We start from the raw sequence: 6,865 nt of genomic DNA on the forward strand, positions 1-6,865 counted from the left end.
GTTATACAGAAAAGGACCTAGGGGTTAACAGTGGACGAGAAGCTGGATATGAGTCAATAGTGTGCCCTTGTTGCCAAGAAGGCTAATGGCATTTGGGGCTGTATAAGTAGGAGCATAGCCAGCAGATCAAGGGACATGATTGTTCCCCTCTATTTGACATTGGTGAGGCCTCATCTGGAGTACTGTGTCCAGTTGTGGGCCCCACACTACAAGAAGGATGTGAAGAAATTGGAAAGAGTCCAGCGGAGGGCAAGAAAAATGATTAGGGGACTGGAACACGACTTATGAGGAGAGGCTGAGGGACCTGGGATTGTTTAGTCTGTAGAAGAGAAGAATGAGGGGGGATTTGATAGCTGCTTTCAACTACTTGAAAGGGGGTTCCAAAGAGGATGGATCTAGACTGTTCTCAGTGGTAGCAGTGGTTGACAGAACAAGGAGTAATGGTCTCAACTTGTAGTGGGGAGGTTTACGTTGGATATTAGGAAAAACTTTTTCACTGGGAGGGTGGTGAAACACTGGAATGCGTTACCTAGGGAGGTGGTGGAATCTCCTTCCTTAGAAGTTTTTAAGGTCAGACTTGAGAAAGCCCTGGCTGGGATGATTTAGTGGGGGATTGGTCCTGCTTTGAGCGGGGGGCTAGATGACCTCCTGAGGTCCCTTCCAACCCTGATATTCTATGATTCTATGATCTGCATTGATCCCTTCTGACCACAATCACATCCCATATATGTATGTCATGGCTACATTTACCAAATCAAACCCATTTTCATTTTACAAATAAAATTCACATGGGCCTAGGGTTCACCAGAGCCAGCTAATGTGTTAAATATAATGCACCCTCTCTACATCAAAGATTTTAAAATGCGTTCATTAAAATATTTGCTCACATTTTAAAAATGCACCTTTGATATTCAAAGGATGCAAATGTGAAGGGATTTTTCAAATCATGCTAGCTAACTTTTTCTTAAAAAACACCCTTTCTTCTTCGAGTGCTTGCACATGTCCATTCTGATTTAGGTGTGCAAGCACTCCAAGCACAGCTGTTGGGAGATTTTTCCCCAAGTGGTATCCGTTGGCTTGGTGCTGGTTTAGTGGTTTCTACTGTTTTTACATTGTAAATAGTTAGATTTTCATAGTTTAGTAAGTTCAGTAGTTTTAAGTAGTTATAGTATAGGACTGGGACTCCTCTCTGTACTCAGTGAGGCGCTCCATCCCTCCCCTGGTACTGGGATATGCCTTGGGCATTGGGGCAACGGTGCTTTTCGTGCGGGAAGCCTATGCATACTAGTGACCCTCACTTGAGTTGTCTCAAGTGATTGGCAGAAGGTCATAGGAAAGAATATATAGACACATAGAAGAATACAGACACACAGAAGAACATAAATTGTTGCACAAAAGTCAACATGGTTTCTGAAAGGGAGATCATGTCTTAGAGTTCTCTGAGGGGGTCAACAAACATGTGGACAAGGGGGATCCAGTGGACATAAGGGGATCCTCATCAAAGGCTCTTACGTAAATTAAGTTGTCGTGGGATAAGAAGGAAGATCCTTTCATGGATTAAGAACTGGTTAAAAGACAAGGAACAAAGGGTAGGAATAAATGGTAAATTTTCAGAATGGAGCGGGGTAACTAGTGGTGTTCTCCAAGGGACTGTCCTAGGACCAATCCTATTCAACTTATTCATAAATGATCTGGAGAAAGGGGTAAACAGTGAGGTGGCAAAGTTTGCAGATGATACTAAACTGGTCAAGATAGTTAAGACGAAAGCAGACTGTGAAGAACTTCAAAAAGATCTCACAAAACTACGTGATTGGGCAACAAAGTGGCAAATGAAATTTAATTTGGATAAATGTAAAGTAATGCACATTGGAAAAAATAACCCCAACTATACATACAATATGATGGGGACTAATTTAGCTACAACTAATCAGGAGAAAGATCTTGGAGTCACTGTGGATAGTTCTCTGAAGACATCCACGTAGTGTGCAGCGGTAGTCAAAAAAGCAAATGGGATGTTAGGAAACATTTAAAAAGGGATAGAGAATAAGACGGAGAATATCTTATTGCCCTTATGGAAATCCATGATACGCCCACATCTTGAATAGTGCATACAGATGTGGTCCCCTCATCTCAAAAAGATATACTGGCATTAGAAAAGGTTCAGAAAAGGGCAACTAAAATGATTAGGGGTTTGGAACGGGTCCCATATGAGGAAAGATTAAAGAGGCTAGGACTTTTCAGCTTGGAAAACAGGAGACTAAGGGTGGGGATATGATAGAGGTCTATAAAATCACGAGTGGTGTGGAGAAAGTGAATAAGGAAAAGTTATTTACTTGTTCCAATAATATAAGAACTAGGGGCCACCAAATGAAATTAATGAGTAGCAGGTTTAAAACAAATAAAAGGAAGTTCTTCATTCAGCGCACAGTCAGCCTGTGGAACTCCTTGCCTGAGGAGGTTGTGAAGGCTGGGGTTATAACAGGGTTTAAAAGAGAACTGGATAAATTCATGGAGGTTAAGTCCATAAATGGCTATTAGCCAGGATGGGTAAGAAATGGTGTCCCTAGCCTCTGTTTGTCAGAGGGTGGAGATGGATGGCAGGAGAGAGATCAGTAGATCATTACCTGTTCAGTTCACTCCCTCTGGGGCACCTGGCATTGGCCACTGTCAGTAGACAGGATACTGTTCTGGATGGACCTTTGGTCTGAACCAGTATGGCCATTCTTATGTTCTGAATGCTGCAATATCTGTTGAGAATTTAAGCCCCGCACGCAGAAGGACAGAGCGGCAAGGCTAAAAGTCCTACTTATGGAGGCAGCGCTGAGACCTACCTTGGAGCCAAGATTGGACTTGGCACCAAGTACTTCGGCGTCAGTGCAAAATGCTCTGCCGGTGGCTGAGAGCTCTCGGCACCAGTCCTCACCGGTACCAAAGAAGAAACACCAAGGCCACTGGGAGAAGACTCCCTCACTGGCACTGAAGGGAGACAAGCGAGCAGATAGGGATAGAGCAAGACCCGTGGCAGGCCACTTTCCCTCCCCAGCACCGTGGCAACCACTGACAGAGGCATTGTCGCTGGCGCTGCAGACCCCAGTGGCCAAGGATCACCACCAAGGATCTGATGAATTTATCAGTACCAAGTCTGGCTGAGAGACAGGACGCAGCACCAGCAGCGCCACCCAAAGGAACCGAGGCATCAACCACTTTTAAGCCGGTTTCAAGCCCAACCTCCAGGGGGAAGCCCCCCTACATGGCCTCACCAGAGATTTCTCCACGACACCAAACTCCAGCATCGGGAGGATCCATCCCACCATGGTCACCGCAATCCTCCATCTCCACATTGCCATTTTCATCAAGTCTGGACTTGGGATCCAACTATTCAAGATGCCAGCACTGAATCATAGAATCATAGAATCATAGAATATCAGGGTTGGAAGGGACCCCAGAAGGTCATCTAGTCCAACCCCCTGCTCAAAGCAGGACCAATTCCCAGTTAAATCATCCCAGCCAGGGCTTTGTCAAGCCTGACCTTAAAAACCTCTAAGGAAGGAGATTCTACCACCTCCCTAGGTAACGCATTCCAGTGTTTCACCACCCTCTTAGTGAAAAAGTTTTTTCCTAATATCCAATCTAAACCTCCCCCTGAAGGGAGGCTCCGCGTCAATCCACACAGATGATTCTGCCACTGGGAGTGCTGGGAACAGGGATGACCCAAAGCGCCTGGCCCATGGGGCTGTGGGGTACAGCACCCCTACTATGGCCCTTTTGGAACCCATGGGGGCTTCCACCAAGGCAAAGGACCAACTTATAGTGCTCCTACTTGGTGCGCTCGGAGACTGTTGCGGCACCAGGGGTGCACAAGGAAACTCCAGAGCCAACCCCCAGTCCCTGTCCTGATGCCAGCACCAGTGCTGGTGCCCAAGCAGGGGTACTCCCTGGTACTGAGGCCGGTACTGGTACCTAAGTTTGTGTGCCTCGGGAAGAGGCTGGACTGGACGCTATGGCAGCGCACGCCTCTTCCTCATCCCCGAAGGATGAGCTCATGCTCAAGGGGTCCTCCCCGCTGCAGAACGACTTAAGGGCCCACCAAGACTTGTTAAAGTGGGTGGCCTCTAACCTTGGGTTGCAGGCAGAGATAGTCAAGGAACAGGAAGATGGGTTCTTGGACATTCTGTTGGCTGCACCCCTGCGAAGGTGGCCCTGCTCTTATACAATGCCATTTGGGGACCTATTAAAGCCATTTGGTGACTCCTGCCTCCATTCCACCCACAGTAAAGAGAACAGAAAGAAAATATTTTGTGCCTGCAAAAGGCTGTGAGTTCCTGTTCTCTCACCCCCTCTGGGGTTCCTTGTTGTGGTGGCTGCCAACAAAAAGAACCACCAAGGCCAAATGGGGTCTACCCCCAAACCAAAAGAGCCCAGGAAAATAGACCCTCTGGGGAGGAAGGCCTATGCGATGGGGGGTCTCCAGTTGAGCACAGCGAACCAGCAGGCTATGATCATAACATGTGGGAAGCAATGAACAGATTCAAAGACAGACTTCCCCAGGACAGCCCACAGGAGTACCCCACCCTCATGGATGAAGGCACGACAGTGGGCAGAGCTTCCTTGCTGGCAGCCCTTGATGCTGCGGACTTGGCGGCCAGATCTATGGCCACTTCTGTGACCATGCATAGGAGCTCATGGTTGCAGGCAGCTGGGTTCCCTCATTTGAGGGTCCTTCGCTCTTTTCAGAGCAAACAGATGCCAGGCTCCACAGGTTTAAAGACACCAGGGCAACACTGAAGTCCCTGGGCTTACAGTCACAGTCTCAGCGTGGAAGGCAATATAGGCCACAGCAGTATGGCTGTTTCTACTGCCACCAGAACTGATTTGACCACAGGAGACACAGGAACAAGGGCTCTGGGTGCAGGCCACTTCTGCCTTCCTCCTCCTCTGCTGGACATTCCCCGTCGGCCCTGCACCACTCGGGTGCCCTGAAAACCCATTTTGATGGGTTTATCGAGGACAGTATACCAATTCCTCACAATCTGGATTCAGTTATTCCTTTTTTTTCCAACCATCTCTCCCATTTCTTCGAGGCCTGGAAACGGGTCACTTCCAGCCACTGGGTTCTGGTTATACCCTCCAGTTTATTTCAACCCCACCCTCCCATCCACTTTCCTCATCCCTCTTCAGGGACCCTTCTCACAAGCTTCTACTAGAGCAAGAAGTTCAGTCCCTCCTCAGCATGGGAGCGGTGGAGAAGGTGCCAATTCATCTAAGGGCTTTACTCCTGTTATTTTTTGATTCCCAAAGCCAAGGGAGGTCTCAGACCCATCTTAGACCTGCATCGACTCAACCGATATCTCAAGAGGTTGAAGTTCCACGTGGTCTTCTTGGGATCGATCATCCCATCATTGGATCCAGGAGATTGGTATGCTACCCTCCACTTAAAAGACTCAGCCTTCCACATATCAATCTGGAGGGTGGTGAAGCACTGGAATGGATTACCTAGGGAGGAGGTGGAATCTCCATCCTTAGAGGTTTTTAAGGCCTGGCTTGACAAAGCCCTGGCTGGGATGATTTAGCTGGGGTTGGTCCTACTTTGAGCTGGGGATTGGACTAGGTGACCTCCTGAGGTCCCTTCCAACCCTAATCTATGATTCCTCCCCACAGAGGAACATGGGGGGAGCAAGTGGTGACCTGCACCCCCTAGGGGATTGAGGAGCAATACTGAGCGCTCCGTGCATTCAGATCGCTGTTCCCACCTGAGCTGTGAGATGAGCATTAGGAGCTGCTGCTCTCTTCTCTCCCCTTATGCAGCCCAGGTGGGGAAAGTGACCTGGATGAAGAGAGCCCTGGTGTTGCTCCTCGCTCTCCCCCCCACTAACATCACCCTAGGGGTCCATGAGGAGGAGCAGCATTTGAGGGGGAAGCAAGCAGCAATGCCAGCTGCTCCATGCATCCAGGTCAGTTTCCCCATGTGGGTGCAGAAGGGTGGTGGAGGGGTTAGTGGTGTAGGAGGGGGGGCAGAAGTTAGGGGTACAGGGATTGGGGGGCAGGGATTAGGGGCAAAGGGGGAGCAGTGCAGGGGTTAGGGTTGTAGGATTGGCCAGGGTGCAGAAAGGCTGGAGGGACCAGGGAGAATGGTGGGGTGTGCCCTGCCCACAGGGGCTAGGAGCACTTGTTTTCCCTAAGGCCAGTACTGGGCGGGGGAGAGGGGCTCGGGCCACATCCACGTGGTGCGGGTCAGTGAGAGAGACTTGGGCCAGGTCCATGCGTGGGGAGGGGCAAGGGGGCTAGTGAGAGGGGTTTGGGTGAGCAGCTCAGCCAGCTCCATGTGGAAGGAATATACTCACCCTACTGCTGCCAGGCTCTGACTTCTGGACTGGCCAGTAGTCAGGGCCTCAGAAGGAAGAGGAGAAGCAGGGCAGCGAGGCCCCGGGAGGCTGGGGGGGAGAGAAGGAGCCTGGGTGGAGGTGGGGAGGACAGGGAGCGGGGATGATTTAACTGGGAATTGGTCCTGCTTTGAGCAGGGGGTTGGACTAGATGACCTTCTGGGGTCCCTTCCAACCCTGATATTCTATGATTCTATGATTCTGGCGATTGGATCTAGACTGTTCTCAATGGTAGCAGATGACAGAACGAGGAGTAATGGTCTCAAGTTGCAGTGGGGGAGGTTTAGGTTGGATATTAGAAAAAACTATTTCACTAGGAGGGTGGTGAAACACTGGAATGCGTTACCTAGGGAGGTGGTGGAATTTCCTTCCTTAAATATTTTTAAGGTCAGGCTTGACAAATCCCTGGCTGGGATGATTTAGTTGGGGATTGGTCCTGCTTTGAGCAGGGGGTTGGACTAGATACCTCCTGAGGTCCCTTCCAA

The sequence above is a fragment of the Lepidochelys olivacea genome (genome assembly GCF_965140295.1).
Source record: "Lepidochelys olivacea isolate rLepOli2 genome assembly, chromosome: 21".
Classification (NCBI taxonomy): domain Eukaryota; kingdom Metazoa; phylum Chordata; order Testudines; family Cheloniidae; genus Lepidochelys; species Lepidochelys olivacea.